Raw genomic sequence first — 24,391 nt, 5'->3', positions numbered from 1 at the left:
CCTGCTTTACCTATCACCTAACTACTCCCCCCACTGTGACCACCCAGGCAGACACACACGAATACACACACACTCACACAAGAAACCACTCATTCCTCTGCAGACACCTGCACATCCTGTCACACACTGCTCACCACAATCTATTTGCTAAACTTCCTCACATTTACTTAAAATGTGGTCTCTCCCATTAGAAGTAGTGGGTGAACATGGCAAGTCTCTGAATCACTTGGGTGCATCAATCCCTTATTACAAGCACTTCCAGTGGATAGTGTATGTCTAATTAGCATAGGCAATTCCTTGAGAATGCCTCATTACCATTTAACATGGTCACAGAGATGACCTAGTATGGTGATTCCCCCAACTGTGTAGAATCACTGAGTGTGCCTGCTTCTGAATTCGAAAGTGTCCATCAGTATTAGGGCTTACCTATGATGGTAGCCTTTTTTTAACTCCAGCCATAGCTTTTTACTGTTTTATTTGAGCTGCTTAGAATTTGCTACTGTTAATAAACAACCATATTTGACTTCAGATATATTTGTTAATTCAGGTGTACATATGTGGCGGCTTTACTGGCAATGAATGCTTGTTCACAGCTGAAACATTTGATCCCAAAACCAGCCAATGGACTTTGATTGCACCGATGAGAAACAGACGAAGTGGGCTAGGTGTGACTGCTTATGGAGAACAGATTTATGCGGTAAGAAAATATAGCAAGCAAAATACTTCGGCTGTTCTTTATTATTATGCATTGCACTTACATATGAAGTATGAAATTGAATAATATAACTGAAAAAGAAAAAAAGCAGCTGAGTGAAAAGAATTAGACAACTATTTAGAATAGGAGCCTTTTTACACTTATATTATGAAACACCATGATGCTAAAAACAGTAAAGCAGACAGAAAACGGTGTTCTCTGTGATCTGAAATGCTTCTTTGGAACTCTTCTGATATCTCACGTGCTAGGGAAATCAACAGAGGAGTAGAATTAGGAATATACCAACTCCTGGATCAAATCCTGAAATACACTGGCAGAAAGAAGTGATGAGGGTGAACTGGACTCTGGAATGTGTAGCTAGAAGGGTAGGACTATAGACATGTCACTATCATTATCCCAGTGTAAAGGCCACATCTGCAATGTTCCCTCCCCATCAGAAGGGCACAGAAAGGGCAGGATATACATCTAGTACAGAGCATGTGGTGGTATGTATGTATGTATGTATTTGTGTGTATGTTTGTATGTATGTATGTGTATGTAAGATTGTATGAATGTATGTCTGTGTATATGTGTATGTATATTTGTATGTATGTTTGTGTGTATATTTGTATATATGTATGTGGGTGTGTGTTTATGTTTGTATATATGTATGTATGTGTATGTGTGTGTTTGTATGTATGCATGCATCTGTGGGTCTATGTTTGTATATAAGTATGTATGCGTGTATGTGTATGTCTGTATGTATGTGTGTATGTTATCTGTCTGTCTGTCTGTATGTATGTGTACATTCCGGATCATTAATGAAACAGTAATGGGAATGGAAGAGCTAAAAAAAAAAGGTAAGGCTCAGTGTGTCAGTTACATATGTAATGAAAAATAGAAAAATAAGTGACATGCAGTATAGATTCACTGCTCTGTCAGAAAGTAAGCCGAGTGAGATGGAGAAGAAAGAGAAACTTGAGAAAACATGAAGAATTTAAGAAACACTTAAGGAAAATCCTGTTTCAAAGGCAGTGTATTTGGATGGCATACATCACAAGAAGAGTACATTTGGATGGAATCCACTACACTGACAGTGTATTTAGACGGAAAACACTAAAGGGAGAGCATATTTGGATAAAACACACTACCCAGAGAATGTACTTGGATATAATACGTTATAGGGAGAGTGTATATGGAGCATAAATCAAAAAGCTGATACAGTACAGAAACCAATAGAATAAACAAAACCACACTGAAACAGGGATTGTTGTTGTGTCTTTCGGCTTATTCCGGTTAGGGGTCGCCACAGTGGAACTCCGGTCCACTAATGTTTGGTAGTGGATTTTTACGTGCCGAGTTACCAGCTCTGACGCACAACCTTCAATGAAGGCACGTCCATTCACGTATGCCTCCACACAGAAGATGCTCTAGCTGAGAATCGAACGGGACAACATCTTGCTGTGAGGCGACAACGCTACCGCAGCACCACTACCGCAGTTACACTGAAACAGGGGTGATAGATGGAAAAAAAAATGCCATTAATGTAAAAAAAAAGAGTGTATATGGAGCAAATACACCATAGGAGACTGTATATGGATGACATACAGTATAAGAAGAGTGGCACACACTACAGAGGGGGTGCATTTGGAAGGAATGCACTATAGGGGAATTCATATAGGTTACTGTGAGGTGTACACTTCATGTACACCTTGCAGTAATCTTCTGGAATTCAGAGACAGCCCGAATATGGTGGTCCTGCATGAAGATGTGCAGCATTGCATAGGGCCGTCTCTGAGGCTGTGCTATATGCAAATGGGGAGAAGCATATGCTAAACAGCCATGTGCTCTCTCCCACATGGAACCGCCTCCAGGAAGACATTTACACACTGAGTGAATTCATAGACATGCTCAGCCATGTAAAACAGCATGGCTGCTCCGCTCATATTGCAGTAGTGAACACAACCAAAATGCTGTGTTCAGCCATCTTAGAAGAGTACTGAGGATTTTAATGGTAAGGTAGTGTTGGGAGGATTGTGAGTTAGCATACAGGCAGGGCTGATTTGTGTGTGTGTGTGTGTGTGTGTGTGTGTGTGTGTGTGTGTGTGTGTGTGTGTGTGTGTGCCTGTGTGTGAAGCCTCCTGGATGAACATAACTTACAAAACTTTTATATACCAACTCCATGATCACATAAACATGAAGAGAAGGAAGACATATTCCCACCAAAAATGATTCAGTGCATGGGCCCACTTAGACAGCACACCTGCAGTGATTGCCTTTGGAAAACAATGATCAGGGAGTTGATGTTCGCTGTACTGGTGTTAACTATATGGCACTTTCTCTAGATTAAGTTAGACAAGCTGTAGGCAAGCCTTTTCCTTATTATGCTTTGTTTGTTACTTTAGAAATTATGTATTGCAATGAGTTTATAAGATTTCTGAAAATTTTCTATTGAATTTGGGGGCTTTTGTTACAGACACTGCTAAGCTTCTACACCGACTGCAACAGCTTCTATGTGGTGAAAATCACAAGGAAGCTGTTTCAGAGGATTTACAGGTATGTTTATGGTCTTCTGCTTCATAGGGGAAATCAGATAATGTACTGGAGCAAAACTGAAAAGCTTTTATAGAAAGGTCTTGGTCAACTTTAATGATAGCAAAAGTGTAGCCATCCTATTTGTGATGGTAATTAGCTATAGTGAATAAATGAACCTTAACAGTACAGAGCATCAAAACTGCATCAAAAAGGAAAGAGAGGTATTCTAGAAACAAGAATGAATTATATTGCTAGGACATGGGGGGGCCAAGGGGCCCACTTCACCAGTCTGTCCTATAGGCTGATCTATTTGTTACTTTAAATGTTCCTATTATTATTGGACAGTCTTGCAATCTATTCGAAACCTCATTGGATTGACCTGTGCTAATCTATCAATTAGTGGAGCTGGAAGAACCATGCTTCTAGGCTGTGAATATGGAGGGAAGGGTGATGGGCACCTGACAAGTTTCAACTTCTGGCAATTTGAGGCATTGGAAGCTTCCTGTGGGTGTGAATGTAATGGTTCCAAAATACTGGGGCTGGGAAAATCGACTGGGATGGTGGGGAAAATATAATAGAAGTAGTTTTGCCAGGATTATAAAAAACATTCCTAGAATGGGTGAGTCAGTGTTGGATTATGGAAAACAAGTTGCTGCACTGAGCACTGGACAGGGATGCAATATGTCTGTCAGAGGGAAGACTACTCTCTGAAAATCATGTTTGAAACATTAACAATACATCCTTTCTAGCCTCAGTCTTGCCACTCTCCTTTCTAAAAGACTGATATGCCACTTATCATTCAGAGGCTCCTACTAACCTTTTACAGATGGTCTTGGTAGTTGGCCCCCTCACCCTAGATATGATGCAGCCATAACAACTGCTGGTACTAGACTGGGTTATGAAGCTAGCTCAACAAAAGATTGATGAAACTCATCCATTAATGACAATGGTGATGGCAAGGAATGGGCAGGAGAATCAATCCTCCATATCTATTAGGCCCAGGGACCACTGGGATCTTATACTCTGTTTGGGAATGATTAGATGCACATGAACATAAACAGCCTGCACTACTGAGGCTACTATGAGGCAATGTGCATGTGAATTGGTTGACTGTGATACTTCAACAGCAGTGAGAGGTGGCTTTCTAATGGAAGAAGTGCCTTCATCAATGAAACCCAACCCCTAGCCTATACAGATCCATCATTGCTGAGGCCACCATGAGCCCAGGAGATGGCTTAGCATTTGTAAAATATAATACTTCAGTAGTAGTAAGAGATGGCCCACTGAGAGAAAGATTTCTTAAACATGCTGTAGTGATAACTGTAGATTCAACTATATAATGGATAAGCAGTTGTTTATAAAGGCAATGAACTGCAAGAGGGAGACCTTTGACATTAAAGCGTTTGCTCACAACACAACTTTTCTGGAATTTTTTACTAGAAATCAGTTATCTAAATACAGAAAGATATCTAATGCTTTGCTCAGCAGGCTTGCTGTCATCACTGCTATGCATTTGGTGAAACCTCTTGGAGACAAAGAGAGGCTGAATGGTAGTGTCTGGAACTAAAAACAGTCACCTATTCTGTCTAAGCTCAGGAAACGTTGAAGTGCTTTTCTGATCATGATGTGAAGGCAAGCATCCCAATGTTCCAAACAGCATATCAGTCTCTCCTGAAAATAATGAGGACGAATGACTGGAGAGTGAAAACACTAAATGTTTGCCTTATGATGGAAAGCCTATGACTGTTGAGATCCAAGCCTGGCATTATATTCTCAATCTTCATTACCAAAAAAAAGAATATGGAATATGAACTCTGAATTTGCTTGTCTCTTGGGATGTACTAAAGGGCCTTTTTTTCAAGAAGGGATTCAGCCTCCAGTCTAGCTTGGAAACAGTGATCCAGGAAGAATGTAGGATTGGGGAGGATGACATGAACTAAACCTGCAAGGTATGGGTGAATATGCTTTTTCTGTATTCACCAGTGATGAAGGGACACTACTCTGACCAGTGGATGGAGATGCTCTCTGTGACCATCTTCTGAAGGTGAGAGTCAAGGAGTTAGGACTGCTCCAGCCCACCTTGATAGGAGGCTCCTCCATCACCTGCCAGAACTCATTTAGAATTTACTTACCTGCCAAAACCACATTCTTGCTGCAGTTGGCTGCGTAGCTGCTGACATTGTGAAACAGTCTCTATTGTCTGCCTCTGATTTACTCAAAGGAATTTTTGAGAATATGGAATGACTCAAGCTAATGCAATGTCTTAACCTGCCCCCCTCCCCCTTCATCTCCCAAAGTTGCACATTTATTTCTGATCTAAACAGAAATGGCCTCTGAAAGAGGAATCAAACAAAAGATGCAGTAATACCCTTGATAATGAAACATGGGTATAAGATATACAAAGACATGATGGAATGGTAGCCTTTGTGCTTGCTACCTTGCCATCCACATGTACTAAGCCAGAGGCTACATGGATAAAATACAAACTTAATGTGGGAAGTTGTTGTCACTTGGGTATTGAGGGCTGGTCAGGTAATTTAGAGGTCTTATTAAGAATGTCTCTCTGAAAGCAGACCATTTCAATGAGGTAATTCAGTTTATTCATGGCCAGAATGAAGAACATCAACACTTACTTCCCAAAGTGGTCCAAAGCCAGAGATTCCTTGTCAGGGGCTGTATCACCTTATTCTAGTGAGCTGGATTGCAAATTAGTGCTGTAGCAAAACAGGAGTATCTAGGTAAGGAATATTTTGCTGTAAGGGTAGAGAGCCCATGGAAGTCAGGGAAGGCCTCCTCTGCTTTTTTCTTTTATTTATGTAGTTAATTACATTGTGCCAGTGCTCTATTCTCCACTCTTGGCGGTACCACTAGAGGTCTAGAATAACGTCTCAGTGTTCTGTTCAAATGTTAACATTCCAAAGTTGGAATTCAAATATTGGGATGTTCCTGCATGCTTCACAGTTGTGTTCTCAGCAAATATAAAGGCAGTTTATTTATTTGAATTCATTTAGGGGATAATGCACTGATCCACTCTGAACCTATTTGAGGCATAGGCTAAGTTTATGAGTAACATGAAGAAATGTAGAGTAATGCACTCCACAAAAAAATAAATAAATTTAGAGAACCTGAAGGTTTATGTTTTAATATATTATTACACATTTTTATTTTTTAATCACTTACTAAGATACCTATTAAAATGTCACAACCCACAATTCAAGCAATCTGCTGTATAACTGGGGTTTATGTTTTTTCTTTTTTGACTTTACAATGTAGAGATTATTTGTTAATAAGGAACTGAAGCTGCTACACAACAGCAAGTATTTATACAATAGATCAATTTAAGTTTACAGGATGCAAATATGAATATCAATTACTGAATTAATTGTATTTCTTTTTCTACATTACAGGTAGGAGGCTTTGATAGAGAAAATCGACTTTGTTGTGCAGAGGCCTATGATCCCCTTATCAACACTTGGCATACCATCGCTGACATGCTTAATCCTCGCAGCAACTTTGGAACTGAGGTGGTGGAAGAGTTACTGTTTGTTGTAGGTGGCTATGATGGTGCTGCAAACACTTTCAATGTTGAATACTACGATAAGAAGACCAACAAATGGTATGGTGTCTGTAATATGGGCACTTCCCGCAGTGGTTTGAGCTGCTGTGTTATTGCAGGTTTGGAAAATGTGAGAGACTATGCAGCACCAAGGGAAGGCTATGTTCGCATTCACTTCAAAAAGAATTGAAGTATTCAGCTACCACTAGAAAATTATCTATAAGAGCAACCAACTTTACTCGTCTGGTTTAGGGAATACAATAAAGGAATAAAGTATTTATGACAAACAGGTGTCATGTTTCTCATTAAAATATATAGGCCTTATTTTTCATTATAATGTAGTGGCCTCACAGCACAGCAGAACAGACTGTGGGCCTTGTTATATTCCAAAATAATTGTTTCCTTAAAAAAAGTGATTTTAATATTGTGCATTTGAGGATATGAACCAGACGTACTGCATTTGTTCATCACATTCAACTACAAAAGGCATAAATAAATTTGTTGCAGTAACATTACATTCTTACCCAAAAGTACTATGCCAAGCAGGAATTTGTGCATGCTTACCTGCTGATGTCTGTTTCAGGTAGCAGCTCAGTCTATTATCCCACAAGTCATTAATATTAGGTCTGCTATAATAGGGCTGATTATACTAACTCTATGCTTCTTTGAGAAATACTGACAGACATAAACAAGTTCAGTTTTTATCAATATCACCGGACAATACCAAAACACTGCAACCATATTTGAGACCAATACTGCAACTCATTTTCTTTTAAGGCTTAAGATCTCTTTTGTCCTGGAGACAAGCATAACTGTCGTGGTCCAATGTTGTACACTTGGTAATGCTGAAAGATAAAAAAACATGAAGAGCATACCGTGTGCAGCCTGTATAGGCCAGTATATAGTAACGATAAAATTCTTTAAATAAGAAGGTACAGAAAAAATGATATATTTTGCAGTTAAGTTAGCACAGTGGCTTATGGCTCTAAACTATTAAAGAGCTGCCTTCAGTAGTCAAGGATACTGGATTTAATTTCTTCTAACTCCATTTGCTTGCTGTTGGACTTTAAACAAGTCACTTAACCCAAAAGTACTCCTGCTTCACCCTTGAAAGAGGGCACTTTGTCCAGTTGTCTTACTCAGTTAATAAATTGATGACAAAATTAAGCATTTAGGAAGATTTAAAGCTTATGAAAAGAAGGGAAGACTGTTCAAAAGGTAACAGACTCAACCAAATGTCAGTTGAAAGTGGGAATCTTTTAAACAGTACTACCCACAGATCTGAGACTGTACAACACTCTGAAAATGGTAAGTGGAATTACTCTGACCCTGACAGACAAAATATATTACCCTCCTGCTCTCTCCTACTGTTCTCTAATTACAGACAGTGATGAAGGGACGCTACTGTTCTCTAATTACGGAATACAGTGGCACCTTTAAATCACAATCTTTACTGCCTATCTCAGTACAACTCACATTATTCTGAACATTAAGGCAAAATAATATGCTTATTCTTAAAAAAGAACAGCTGTATTCAGACACTGGTTACCCCATATTTAAGTAACAGGTATACCCACAAAAAATACAGTGCCCTAAAACAAAAAGTTTTTAGGTATGGAGTGAATCAATTAAACTGCAGATAAAAGACATTTCATCCATGTGGTCTACCCACTAGATAAGCTCCAAGTATCATTTAATCAACTACTCAAACCTTTCAACCTGTCAGCCATCAAAAATCATATCAGAGGCCATCAGAATAGCAGAGGTTCCAAAAATCTTATCAGTTTAAGTGTTCTATTGCAGTTTGACTATACTTTGTGGCACATTCTAACATAAGTGTGACAATGTGTTTTGAAACCCATATTAACACATTTGTGTGGGCAGCTTTTGTTAATAAAAAGCTTCATAAACTTTTTATTAAGAATGTGCCCCCATGTTTCTGTTATATCTCTTACTGACATCACTTGAAGAAATAGTGTTGGGTGCATCCATAGACTTTAATGGATGGGAACCCACACATGCACTGAAGTGTGACCATTAAATTCCATGAATGCACTTCCACGCACCATGGTAAAGTATAATGAACTTTTCAGTGTGATATCACTTGGGGAAAATAAAATTTCACAAAGGTTATAATTTGAAATTTGTTGCCAAAAAACAGGTACCAAAAGAAATAAATCCTAGGATGGTTCTGGAGGTACCACATGCTGGGGTGCAGAAAGGACTCTGTGACCGAACACGTTAAATGTGGTCTGTGCCTATATTCAAGTTGACTGTGCACCAGTTCTGAATATTTTACTGCAATGCACAAATAAACTTTATACCGGAAAGTACCTTCTTCAGTGTAAGTTGTCACTCCCCAATAGGAACAATATTTTTTTTTCAGTATAATGACTACTTTTGGAGGTATTAATTTATTAGCTTACAGTTTTCCAAATGAGTATAGAAAAAAATTATCTTGGGAAATCAAAACAGTGACTGTAGTACATAAGCTTAAAGTTAGATGCCATTGTTAATAATGTACCCTGTACTATTTGCTGTTGATTGCTAACCCATATCTTACTCTGCTTTCTCACTGTTGGATATTTAAGCCCTTTAGCTGACTGTAGCATGTGCAATGCAAATTAGGTTATTTCTGACTGTAAAAGCTTTACTTAGTTGTCATTAATGTTTAACATATCTAAGTTCTTTTCTTTTTTGGTTTAATAGTTAAAATTACCTACTGATTTCTGTAACATGTACTTCTTGTCTTCTAACCATTAATTGTAAACCTCACATTTTTATAAACATTTTTCTGCCATGCATAACAAATTACATTATATCACAGTCATAAATCTGTGTTCATTTTCTTGTCCTCAAATGCAACACTCAATGACATTTTTATTCTACTGTGCACTATTTCCATATCAGGTGTTTAGCCAGTCGGACAATCCCAGTAAATAAATGCAATAAATAAATAAACAAACTAACTGTTAGTAATGTTTTATTAGCCTTGTACTGCTCTTTTACTGTAGCCCTTTGTAAGTTTACTGTGTGCATTTTGTGTGGAACTTTTCTCCCTTGGCCTCAGTTGAAAATGGACTCATGCACAGTTGGACTACCCTGGAAAACAAATGCTAATGTAGTTACTCCAATTTCAACTAACTGTAGGTAAGCCCCCCCCCCCTTAAACTCATTATCTATAGGCCCCCTTCAATGAACCATGATATCAATGCTGCTTATTTGGACCTACTAGAGTCAATCAAATTATAACCAAACACTCTAGTCATGGGTGATTTTAACTATCATTCCATTGACTAGAAAACTTATACAAGCATCAACATGTTTGCACAAAGGTTCCTGAACTTTGTTGACAGTAATGCCCTGGAACAAATAGTATGCAGCCTCACAAGTGGTTCAAATATTCTCAACCTGGTCTTCACCAACTTGGGTTACCATTGCATCACCACAAGTATAGGATCCTCACTGGTTAAATCTGATCATAAATCAGCCACATTTGAAGTAGCTAAAACTCCTGAACCCCTCTTAAGTGAAATAAGGCTGCAAAATTTCACCAAAGCTAATTATACCCTCCTAAGGGATGGCATAAATAATTTCCATGCTCCTGTTTCCACAGATGGCATTGACAACTATACTAAGTCCTATACAATCAGTTATACAAATGTATTGACACCTCTGTACCTGATAAGATCAAAAAAAGATCCTCAATAAAAAACACACCTCCCTAGTGGACAACAAGCAGGTCCCAGGACTGGAAGAACACCCTCCTTTGCTGGAACAAACAAATAAGACAACTTGTAAAATCCTCTAAGGGCATCTTTGAAAAAAAAAATGAGCAACTATACTAAGGATAACCATAAGGCATTCTTCAGCTATATCTGTTACTAAAAGGTATGACCTAGACGTGTGCTGAACTAGCTGTGGATGGCATCACACACACTGATCTTGTAAATATAGCTAACCTATTAGCTGACAGGTTTAACAAAAATCCCCCGCCACCCAAACATTACACAAAGCATTCCTTCTACATCTGCTCCATCTTGCATCACCAAACAGCAAGTAATTAATGCTCTCGTCTTCTTTATTCGGCTTTTCCTGGTTAGGGGTCATCAGAGTGGATCACCTGTCTGCTCATGATTGGCATTGGAGTTTTACAGTGTCGAATTGCCAGCCTGGTGCCCAACTTTCTACAGAAGGCACACACACACACATGCACTCACACCTAGGGCCAATATAGAGTATCCAATCCACCTACCACATGTCTTTGGGATATATGAGGAAACTGGAGCACCCGGAGGAAACCCATGCGACCACAGGGAAGACATGCAGACTCCGCACAGAAGGCACCCCAGACAAGGATCGAACTGGAGAACCTCTTGCTGTGAGGCAGCAACGCTAACCGCTGCACCACCAAGGCCACCCTAATTAATGCTCTCTCCAAGGCCAAAAACACAGCCTCCATGGGATCGGATGGCATCCCAGGTTGTGTTTTAAATGGTCTAAAACATGAGTTAGCAGCTGCATTAGATGCTCTCTTCAACCACAGTCTGAATACTAGTTTTCTCCCTACTGAATGGGAAACAGCAACCATGATCCCATTCACAAAATGGGTGCATCAACAGACCCTGGGAACTACAGAACCATAAGCTTAACCAGCCTTATCTGTAAGGCCAAGGAATGAGTCATCATGGACTTTATAAATAAGGATATACATGATCTCCAAACCCTTGATCCGACATTGTTTGATTTTGTTAAAGGCAGGTTATGCCTGTTAAACCTGGTGGAATTCTTCGAAAACATCACCAGAGACATAGATGAAGGCAAATCTGTGCATACAGCCTACCTTTACTTAGCCAAGGCCTTAGACACAATTCCACATTCAGGCATCATTGATAAACTCTCCCAACTGAATATCGACCCTTATGTCATCATATGGGTTGCTAACTGGTACACCGACAAATCACACTCAGTCAAAGTTGGGGACTTTACCTTGACCAGCAGACCTGTCACCAGTGGGGTTCCCCCTTTCATTTGGAATATACTTCTCAGAGGTTCAGGCCAAAACAGAGGGGCTGTGGCTGAATAAGTTTGCTGATGATTGCAAATTAGGTGCAATCACTGAATCCCCAAACTAGGTCAATATACTTCAACAGTGACTTACACAAATCAGTGCTTGGTGCCAAAGCCATGGACTCAAACTCAATGCAAAAAAATGGATCATCATCCCCTTCAGTAAAAATGATATCCCTGCCTATCATATAAATAATGCCCTAGGTTTTTTTTTTTTTTTTGTGTGTTGTACTTATTACTAAATGTATATTCTTAGTATGCTTAAATTTTGTGTGGAGCTTTTCTCCCCGGGCCTCTACTGAAAATGGACATGTATCCAGCTAGACTAGCCCGGTTAACAAATGGAAAATAAAATAAAATAAAATAATAATACCCTAAATAACAAGTCAGTAGTGAGAGATTTGGGGAACTCAAGTTGACTGTACCCTAAACCTTGATCATGTGTCTACTGTGGTAAGAAAAGCATTCTATGTTGCAGACCGCATTAGCAAAGGCATTGTCTCAAGGGCAAAAGAGGTCATAATTCCTGTTTACTTGACACTCATCAGGCCAATAATTGAGTAAAATGCTCCCTTTCGTATGTACCCTATCAGGTACCTGCAGCAACTTGAGAGACCCGAGAGATTTCTAACCAAGAAAATTTGGGTCTATATTACAACATCAAAAAGAATGGCAATTGAATAGCTTAAAAATCAAAAATGCTGTACCTCAAAGTCACTTTTGTGGGGGGATTGTGCCCCCCCCCACTAATTATATATAACAACTCCGAGATTGTACTACAATTAGGAACAGACAAATTTTATGATCTTCACTGTACTGCGATCTCACAAAAACACATCAATGAACAACATTTCTGATATTAAAGCTGTTCAATCTTCAGCCTCTTCGATTTCGTAATAGGAACCCGAAAATTCAGGGTCTCCAGCACATGTCATGCATTGACAGACTGAAGTCACTGTCACTGTACCTAGTAGAGTACAGACTACTTAGAGGAGACTTGTGCCTAGCCTACAGAGTAATCTCAGATCCAAACCTAATGGAAATGCTGCACATCTGCAAGTCAAATGGGACAAGGGTCACCTGCTCCAGGGACCTTAACCTGGCCTGCGACAGAAATAGGACTTGCTGGAGAGACAGCTATGTATTTCAGAGGTTGCCAGTCCTCTGGAACAGGCTACCAATTCACATCAAAGAGAGCCCTTCTATGACCCTGTCTAAATGTAGCCTGGATGACTGGATGGGAAACCATAAATTCCTGCTGGAGATTCCACCTATGACCCTCCTAGATATGAGCAGTCATTGCTAACTAACATCTCGAGTTTTGGCAAGATCCTTTATATTGGGTTTCTGTAGTATTATATTGGGTACACGTGGCTAGGCTTATAAAGACCTTTGGGTCAAAAGCCCAGTAACCACCTATGGATCTCATAAATAAATAAAATAAATTCAGGTCACAAAGCATGCCTTTCTTTGGTTCAAGTTCATGGTGTGATTGAACCACTGAGAATGTCAAAATCAGAGTGGTAATTTCTTGTGGCAGTGCAGTTAAACGACTCATAATCAGAGAACTCCACTAATAACAGGCCACATGAGAGATATACAAATGCTAAGTATGTGTAAAGTCTTACAGGGTCTACTACTTGAAGCAGATTTAATGATTCCAGTAAATTAATACTACACTTCTGTGAGTGGTGCACTGATTGAATATGTGTCACTCAGGCATGAAGCAGGAGCCTTAAGGTAGTGCATACATAAACAACAGCACCAAAACATGTTTTTAAGGGGATAAGCCTCCTGGGACTCCTGACAACCTGCACTTAATTATAACAAAAGTATGGCTGGAAAACAAGAGGGAAGAAGGAGAATTAGTGATCCCCTTTTCCCAAGGATGTTTTATTTAACAGGGCAAAACTTTCCATAAGGATATGGGGTTTGCTCTCTTACAGAAACATACAACAGAAAATATGGTAGCTCTGTATAAATTGCTACAAGAATAGCTGTTCAGCAAACTAATGTTTCCCTGACAGGAACTGATATTAAAGTTTAGACAAAAACAAAGGGATAAGGGAGTGCTAAGTGAAAGACCAGGTCTGGTAAACTTTTTAGTTCAGTCTAGAACAGCAGAAAAATGGATAATTAGTTAGGCATATAAAATATTACATGTTAACGCCAATAATCCATCAGAGGCGATTAGAAAAGATTAGGAAAAGAGACAGAGACTGGAAAGACAATTTGTGAATGAATAATGGGAGGACAGCTGCATGATCCCAAGTATGTAACAAGTCCAGAAGTTTTAGGACTTTTGCTTGAAAGCATTTGAATTGGTATTTATTTATTTATTTTAGATTTTTTATTTCATTTTAAAATGAAATCATCTTGAATAAACAATACAATAAAACGTGTAAGTAATAAATAAATCAATACAAAAGAAAACTATATACATAGTCCATAACAAAAGCTGATAGAAAACCACATTAATATTTCTCCAATAAATCTTTAAGTTTTTGCCAAGATAATTTCTTATGTGTGACATTTATAATTCTGTTATGTAAGTTTCATAACTCTTTATTACACACATGTTTTGCTAGACATATGAATTCTGAGAAAGAGAGATAACTATTACATTTCCAATTTAAAGTAATAACTTTTCTGGCAATAGCTAGGATTGGCCATAAGAGAGGCACTTGAGTTTTAGGAATAGGACATAGAATTGGAACATTAAAGAATAATAAAGAATTTGATATATCACATTTGTCTGACCACAAAGCTTTAACAAAATTTCTAAATTCATTCCAAAATAAAACAACCTTTTGGCACTTTAGAACCATATGTTCTCAAGCTACTATTACATTTTCATTACATCTCCAATATCTCAGGTTTTCTTTTTTACAGAAAAGGGATATTTTACTTGGAGTTAAAAATTTCTATGTAGAAACGTCCAGGTAAAAAAAATTCCAATAGATGGATGATGTGAAGTTGTTTACAGACTTGAAATAAAGCTTTATATTAACCTCTGAAAAAGGTTACTTATTTACTTTTGTTGAATATTCCCAATGTGATTAATCAAAACTCATAATTCAATTCTTAAATTTTGTAGATTATTGACAATTATGTCTTATTTTTATAAGGAAATAAGTCTAATGATATTGTCAGGCACTTTTTTCTTAATGTGAATCCAATTTAATCATCATTAATTAAATCTGGTATTATATTGTTTAATCTTTTAGTCAATGAATATTTTGTGGTCAGCATTTAATAATGAAATAAGTTGGCACAAAGAGCATAAATTAGGGTATTTATCTTGTTTTAAAATTGGGGAAATCAAAGAGCATTTCCAAGAAGGTGGGATATTTAATGAACTTTTAACTTCATCAAAAGCATTTATAAGTGTTATTAGCACATTATCTGGGATTATTTATATAACTCTGAAATTAAACCATCTAAACAGGAGCCTTGTTATTTTTTAAACCTTTTATTTGTTCTTTTAGTTCTTTAATAGTAATAGATTTGTCTAACATATCATTTTGTTCTTTTGTAACTTTATGTATTATAGGATCTTTTAAGAAATTATCAGTATTATCTAATATTACATTTTTATTAGTCATTGCTTCATAATGCCTTCAGAAAGCTTCCAAAATGTCTTTTAAATTAGTTACTCTTTTAGACTTTTATTTGCTAAATATGTAATTTCTTTAATATGATTACAATTACTTAGCATGTTTGATGTTATTGCTTTTCAATGCATAGTTTTAGGATTTACTGTATAATTTGTAACTTGAGCTTTTCTAAGTTTATTGCAACTTTATGATTTAATATTTCCATGTACGTTTGACTTATTATTTTTTTTTTAATTCTGCACCTATATCTTTATCATAGGGTTTTAATTTTTTGAGCACTTTTAATTCATTATCCCATTCCTTTCTTTTCAGTAAGTACCAACTCTTTGGTCTACCATAAATGTATGTCTTTAAGGTATCCCACAGTATAACATCAGAATCTTTGCCATTGTTATTAGCATCCATAAAAAAATTATTAATTTAGAAACAATTCTTTAAATCCTTTAAGTGTGGTTATATATGCAGGTATTCTTTGCCAGTATATTAGTTCATTTGGCTTTAAATTAATTTTAAAAATAATGGTATTATGGTCATAAAATGGACAGGATGTTATTGATACTACTTCTAATTCAAGTATAGTTCACTAGTAGTGAATACTTTATCAATATTTGTTTGGGTGCCAAATCTGTAAGAATAATGAGTGTAATTTAGATTATTTTCCAGTTTTGATTTATTAATATATCTAAGATCCATCATATTAGTAAAATTATTTAGCTACTTAGCAGTAGCAGTTATTTTTGGTTTCTTATCATTGAAAGTGTCCTTTTCTGAAAGTATACAATTAAAATCTCCTGCCATTAACATTTCATCATTTTCATAAAGAGCTACAAGGTCTAAACACTTTTTTTGCTATTTTGGAACCATTTCCAGGAATCCAATCTACATTAACAAAAGTAAACTTTTTTTTATCTATTTCAAGTACAAATAATTACATCATACCATTTTTATCAGTATAAAGGTCAATCACTATAGGTACAGTTAATGCTTTTTTCCCATAATATCATAGTCCATCTCCTTTTGGGATTATAATGTGAGTCCACCAATATTGTACATTGTTTACATGTTAACTTCTCAATATCTTTCTTTATTAGGTACATATCTTGTAGAAAAACGATATCAGCCTTGTTGATTTTAAGATACTTAAACAAGACACCTCTCTTCATTGGACTATTTAATCCAGTTATGTTCAGTGAAATACATTTATATATTGTCATTTCTAAACTTAATTAAGTCTAGCAGATTTATGCAATGTTTTTCAAAGATCTGACAACATTTTTATTCTAACTCCTTTGCTATGGACAAATAATAAAAATGACTTAATAACAATATAACAAAACTATTTACAGCCCCTAACATGGAATGTAACACTCCTGATTTGATGATATAGTCATTCAAATAACCCCTGTCATCTTCACAAATTCCTATCCACTATTCTGCCTAACCTCTAAACATTTTTTCAATTCTTCATGTTATTATATATAACTTCCTACTAATTTCTACTTATAATTATTTATTTAATATCCAATGGGATAACTTTATCTATATCAAATCTAAATAAAGACACATTTCTTAATAATTCTATGTAAAAGGACTAAACTATAAAGTAACTGGTAATAACTGTTCATATAAACTATAGTACCATTGAGTATGCTTTAATATTACTTTAATACCAGAATGTTCCCAATATTAGCCTTATATAACTTATGCTTACATATAGTAATCTATTTAAAAACTACAGCCTATTGAATAAAACATTTTCATATGATAGTATGAATGGTTGATAAATATGTTTTGAATAGAAGAATAATCTTACTAATAGACATTACAAAAGATTAAATAATCTAATGTATTACCAAATTGGCTTATATTTCAGTTTAGAACCAGTGGAAGATTACTCCTTAATTTAAAAACCATTGCTACTGAAGCCCCTCAACAACATTAGAGGCAATGTTGAGAAGGTCTAGAACTCAGTAAATAAAATAGATTTGGTCTAAACTTGATTGATAATATCATATACATGATTTCCCTTATTTCCAGCATAAGCTTGATGTGCTCTTGACAAATGACACATGCAACTCCTTCACTTATATTACTAGTTAACTATAACTAGAAAATACTACCCTTAAGAGGAGGATTAACTAATGTAGTCAGAATAGGTATGTCTGAAGTCTTAGAGGTAGTTATATCAACACACCAAGAGGAGGATCTTACTCTAGTGGTAATTATATACTATTAACCAATGTTTATTCTCCAGTTTTCCATATATTTTTGAGTTTTCTTAAAATTTACATTATCTTATAACTTCACAAAAAATCCCTGTGACCCTACAGATACATTTGCACACACAATATATATATATATATATATATATATATATATATATATATATATATATGTGTGTGTGTGTGTGTGTGTGTGTGTGTGTGTGTACATATGTTATAAGTATCTAATGACCTCTTGCAATAAGAATGATATTACTAAATGCAATTTATACTTGCTGCTAATTCTTCTAAATGAGGTAATATATAATTACTTGACTCATCTTCATAACAACATTTAATGCATGTTATGGAATGCTAAGGCAATATGGAAAAATTAACTCATGCAATAGACATAAAGATCCATAGCTAGAATGAACAACCGTGTAACTGCAGCACCTGAATTCATGGTAGTAACTGAATATTCCAGTTTACAACAGTTCAGGAAGAGACCTTCTTTTCTTTTATTAAAATGTTATAATTATTTAGAAACACATAAAAAAGCTGTTTCCCCTTCCCTTCCTTCTCTTTTTTCTTTGTTTTCTCCTTTTCCCTTCCTTCCTTTCTTCTTTTTTCCCATTCCTTTTCTCCATTTCCCCCCTCTTTTTTTCTCTCTCTCATTCGGTGTCAATTTTATTAAAATTACAGCTAGTCCTACAATGCATTTTCAAATGTTGTTGCCCATACTATAAATCACTTGACACTTCATAAACATAAAAATTATGATAATCAAAGCAGTTGAAGACTACATATTGTCAATTTGAAATAAATAAAAGGAATTCTGTTTACTATTCACTTCTTAATATCACTTTTCCTCTGAGCGTGTGCTTGAATACACCTACAGTATAATATCCATAGCTGTAGTAGGTATCATACTTTTAATCTAATTACATAAACTAAAATGCTGCCAGCACTAAAACCAGTTTTAATTAAAATCTATTCATATGAAAACCATTGAGAAAAGACATATAGTATATATATAATCTATATCTTTTTTAATGCAATAATTTGTGTTGTTATTATTATTATGCATTTCTTAGTGAACTCTGTTTAAACTTGCAGTTTAGCTGCTTGCCATCCCCTTCAGGCATATAATGCTAATAACAGCTTTGATAAATATACATTATATAGCCTTTTAAAATTTGCAGATTTTACTCAGCTCCACTTCACTGCAAAACTTACATCAATCAAAGGAATATCCTGTATGTCAATAGAAGCATGAACACCATCTACAAAGCAAGTATTTATTTTCCTCCTTTGCCGGATTCCATATAGATGCTTCCTGTTAAGTTCAAAGGTTGTTTTAAAGCTGCTGTCTCTTCTGTCTCTTTTAAATTGCAGGTCTTCTCTACCAGATGTAATCAGCTTGTGGATCCATTCCAATTCTCCAACTGAGGTAAAATTTTAATTTACAAAGCGGGAAATTGTTTTAGATACTGAAGGTATTCTGTACATGCTCACGATCAATAAAATGCGAGTTTAATCATTGAGGACAAATACTGTATCTGCTATTAATCTGGTACACATGAAATAAAAAATAAACATATTATTTTTGGAACATTTATCACAAATAGAAGCTTTTCAAAAGAAAAATAAAAGGCTTACTTTCATACCAAAACACTCTCCTCCATCTCCCCTGAATAAAAACAAGCATTACCATATTTGAATGCAAATATAAATTAAGACTTTTGTATTAGTGAATAACTTATTTAAATTATAACAAATATTAAAGACAGGCAATAACTTGTACTGTATTTTAGTTCTATATTATGTTATTCTATATACATGTATTATTATGTTACTTATAAATACTACTGTATGAAGGGATTTCATATTTAAATATAAGAAGAAAAATATTACCTTAATTTCTTTGTATCCTTTTAACTACTCGGGCAATCTATACTTATTGTAAAAGAAACTTTCCAGTTTTATACTAAATCCAATATAGTAAATCCAATAATAATACATATATATAAATCCAAAAATAGCGTTGAAATGACCAAAAATTAATCAAGAGCAAGAGGCTATTGTACAGATACACTAGTAGAAAAGCTCAAAACCAGCAAGCAATAATACTACCAGTTTAATAAGAATAAAATATAAAAAACAAACTTTCTTAAAACATTCCATTAAGTGCTTTCATCCACTACCATGTGGACTTCATCAGAATACATTTATTGATAAATTGACCCAATTTATACACTTTTGGCGCCAAAATGACCAAAATATGCTGTAAAACAGTCTTTTATTGAAGAGACATATACTATACTAAAACAAATTACTAATTAATAGACTAGTTCTAAAAAGACTTGCCAAATATAATTTTATCATAACTATTAGTACTGGCCATCTTTAAACATGCTGATTTACAAGAAACAATTGTAATATTTAAACTTTTAAACTTTGTTCGATAATATATAATATGTACTACAGCTGTGGATGCTCTATGGGCTTGCGTTTGACCTTCTATACTTACTATATATGCAATACATATGCATGAATGTGCAAACTGCATAATATACAAAATGTTAGAATATTAAAATAATAACCGATTGTACTAAAAAAAAAATAATAAGTCATAGGTCAAATCTAAATGTTGTGACCATGTAAATGCCAACTTCACTAGTGAATACTGTTGTGTGTTCTACACCATTTCAACTTATTATTAGTAATTCCATCCATTACTTAAAAACAAATATTTAAAAATAATATTAAAATATTTTATAACACTATGTATGTTTCTGCAACATTGGTTTAATTGTTATATAGTCATTTAATCCTGGTGTAGTTGAGGTGTCTGTTAATATTTGCCATCTCACTTCCCTTTCTCCCAAGATGGCTTTAATATTTCCTCCTCTATAATTCACTCTTAACTGTTCCAGTATGGCAAATCTAAATTCATGACTATCCCCATATTTCATAACATGTCTCGAGAGTGCGTTAGTGTTATCATTTTTTCTTATAGCATATTGATGATTGTAAATTCTTTTTTTAAATTTCCTCTCTGTCTTTCCTATATAAAAACTATTTGGCAAGTCTTTTTAGAATTAGTCTATTAATTAGTGTTTTAATTTGTTTTAGTATAGTGTATGTCTCTTTAATGAAAGACTATTTTACAGCATATTTTGGTCATTTTGGTGCCAAAAAGTGTATAAATTGGGTCAATTTATCAATCAATGTATTCTGATGAAGTCCACATGGTAGTGGATGAAAGCGCTTATTCGAATGTTTTAAGAAAGTTTGTTTTTTTATATTTTATTCTTATTAAACTGGTAGTATTATTGCTTGCTGGTTTTGAGCTTTTCTACTTGTGTATCCGTACAATAGCATCTTGCTCTTGATTGAATAATACATATATAGTCAAATCCATCTTTTCCTTTATTTTCCTTTTAATTTCTTTTTATTGTTTTCTTTTGTTGACCATCCATTTCTGGTGGCATGTCTCTTTAAACTTGCTGTGGACCAGTCCATTTCTTCTTGTTTATCTAAGAGTTTGTTTTCTGTACAAAGTCAATAGCTTCATCTAAAGAGTTGAAAGTTTTCTGACCTTCCACAAGGAAATTTTAAATTTTAGAAGGGAATAAAATTTGTGCCATAATACTAGATTTCTTAAGACTCTTAATCAGTGGGACACAGGCTTTTCTTCTGGAGATTACAGATGAAGTGTAGTTATTGTCAAATCTTACAGTCTTATCATTATATGTAATTGGAGAATTGGACCATGCTGTTCTAAGGACTAAATCTTTGTCTTGTGTTAAAATGAACTTGGTAATTATAGATCTTGGAACCGGTGGGGTTTTTATTGAAGAGTCATTTGAAAGGGACCGATATGCACTTTCAATACCAAAAGAAAGTAACTCAGGCAAGTTCAAGACTTTTGGAAGCCAGATGTTTAAGAAGTGCAACATATTATTTCCTTTTTCTCTCTCTGGAACATCATACATTTTTATATTGTTCCATCTGGATCTGCTTTTGAGGTCATCCACTTTTTCAAGTAGTAAAGTCTTTTGCTTCAGTAGGAATTCAGCTTGGCTTTCATTTTCATTTAGTCCACCATCTACATCATTCAATAATTCTTCTATAGACGTGATCTGGTCAGAATGTTTATTGATTATTTCATTTAGTAAATCAATTTGTTTCTTGTTTTCTTGCTTTATAGTATCCATTTTAGTTTCCGGTTTATCTATTTTCACTGATACTTCTTGCATACTTGTTACCATAGCTTGAAGTTCTTTTTTTCATCCCATTTTCCTGTGAGGAAGCTTTAAGGTGACTCATGACTGCACTTGACTGAAACTGCAAATAATTCCTGACAGGATTATATAAATAAAAGTCTACAAAAATCAATTTTCTTGTTGTTTTTCCTTCTCTTCTTGCTTATTGTCCTATTGATAATGTTTTGAAGATACATTCTTTTTTTTTTAAATATGAAATCCTGTCAAAATAACTGTATTGAGGCAGAACAGAATTAATAAGCTGTTAACTGTTTGGCATCTTAGCCATGCTCCTCGATGTTTATTTTTATACACCAAGCAGCCTTTTAAAATATAATACTTAATAGCAATGTTTATAAAAAAAAAACAAATAACACTTTATTTGATTACTACAGCATTCAATATATTAGGGTCAGAAAGTTTTCTATGCTAAAGTAATTTTTATTACTCCAAACAGACCTGAGCCATATCAGTTGATCTTCAAGAGGGAATATCCTCTACTGTGAGAAGATGACCTGGTTACATAACTATATACCTTCTTGCATGGCACTTCTAAAATGAGCTAAGGACAAGGTTCATTGCTTTCCTGGAAGAGAACAGTCTCCAATACAACAGCCAACATGGGATCATAAGCAGAAGGAGCTAATAGTCAAACCTGAAGCAGCTTTATGCCTGGGTTACAGCAGAACTTGACAAGTGAGTACCTGTAGATGTGGCCTATCTCCCTGGAGTTTAAAAGGCCACTGCCATGAGTCTGCATTGGGGGCTGCTAAGAAAGCTAGAATGTTTAGGGGTAGGCTCAAGATAAGTAACTGGATAGTGCAAGATACACGGAGTTGTGATGAGAGGGGATAATATTAACAATAAAAAGTGACTAATTGAGGTGCTTAGAGATTAGTTCTGAGTCCTCTGCTCTTTGATGTGTTTGCTTTAGACATATTTGATGGACTAGAGAAGTAGATCATCTCCTTTAGTGATGACACAAAGTTTGGGGCAACAGTTTAAAATGGGGGAAGAATCTAAGAAAAAGATTTAGAAAGATTGACCAAGTATGCTGAACAATGGTAGTGGCTTGGAAAGAGAATGCAAAGCACTGCAGTGGGGCAACAGCAACCCTGGAGTGAACTATCAGCCTGTGACAGCATAGAAGGAAAATGATCTGAGAATGGTAACCACTCCTGATATGCACTACCTAGAGCAGAGAAACAGGGCATTCATAGCAGTCAACAGAAAGCTGAGTTCTATTTTTAGGGGAATAGACTTCTGAAGCTAACATCTAGTGCTTCTGTTGTACTACTTCTTGGTCAGACCACCCCTGAGGTATTGTATGCAGTTCTGAAGGCCATAGAAGAAGAGAGAACATTAGGTTGCTAGAAGGAGTCCAGAAGAAGATCACCAGAAGAGTGTGTGGTTTGGTGGAGGGGAAAGGATATGGCCAGAAATTAGAAGAGTTAAAGCTTTTCTTACTTGCGACTGGAAGAGACTGGGGATAAGAGATGCTGGTGCAAAAGATCATGTGAGAGAGTAATGCACAATGATTGTCCTGCATAGGAAGCACATAATAGGGAGAAAGTGACACAGGCAACAGATTATAGGGCCAACTAGTCCATGGAGCTTCTGCATGGAGAGGGTTGTGGGTCCATGGCATGGATAGTCAGAATGAGTGGGGAAGAGGGGATTGATGGAGCCATTCAAAAAGGTGTGAGATGGATGGAGAAGAGTTGAAGGGAAAGAATAGGATAGGAGTGGAGGTAATATGCTGAATGCACATGAAGGGCAGCTTAGATAGGCTTATTATCTCCTTCTGCTCTCAAGCAAATGCAAAATGAAGTAATATAATACAATATAATGTAATATAATGTCACCAGCATCAAAATTCTTGACCAGATGTGAACAGGGAGGTACTTCTCTAATAAAGCACACTGAGTGTGACAGGTTGTAAAATTTTAAACATTAACTTTACATACAACATGATGGTCTGCTATCATAACAGAACAGCTGGTACATTCCCAGGATGGGTATGGGGGGGGGCATGCTGTAGCAACTAAATTAGGCTCACTTGTAGATCAATTGACATGTGAAACTCTTATATACATTATATTTTACTTCAGAGGTCTGTTGTGTAAAGTGGACTACTTGGGTAGAGTTTTGAGCAGTTTCCTCCAAACCCCCAAAAGTGTATAAAAGACAGGGACAAAGCTTTACAGCAAAATGCTGTAATGGACCTCCTTCCTGAATAACATTCTATTTTTGTACATGAGGTTCAAACAATGCTGTTTGATAAAGGGGTCTATATTATAATCTCAAAGGTTTAAAACTTTGAATCACTAAACATCGAACTTTAGTGATTGAAGTCTTAAACCATCGAAACCAAAAAAAATATATATTAAATTAAAAAAAAAAAAAAAAAAACTAAATAGTGTGTAGGCAGGGGGGGCAAGCCTCCC

General features: G+C 35.7%; 1 pseudogene; it reads left to right on the top strand.

The window, feature by feature from the left end:
* Positions 1-24,391, top strand: part of LOC122787971 — a 109,822-nt pseudogene that overhangs the window by 61,533 nt on the left and 23,898 nt on the right.

The sequence above is a fragment of the Protopterus annectens genome, chromosome 13.part0 (assembly GCF_019279795.1).
Source record: "Protopterus annectens isolate FY-2018-M chromosome 13.part0, PAN1.0, whole genome shotgun sequence".
Lineage (NCBI taxonomy): Eukaryota > Metazoa > Chordata > Ceratodontiformes > Protopteridae > Protopterus > Protopterus annectens.
This window is presented reverse-complemented; position numbering and strand designations above follow the sequence as displayed.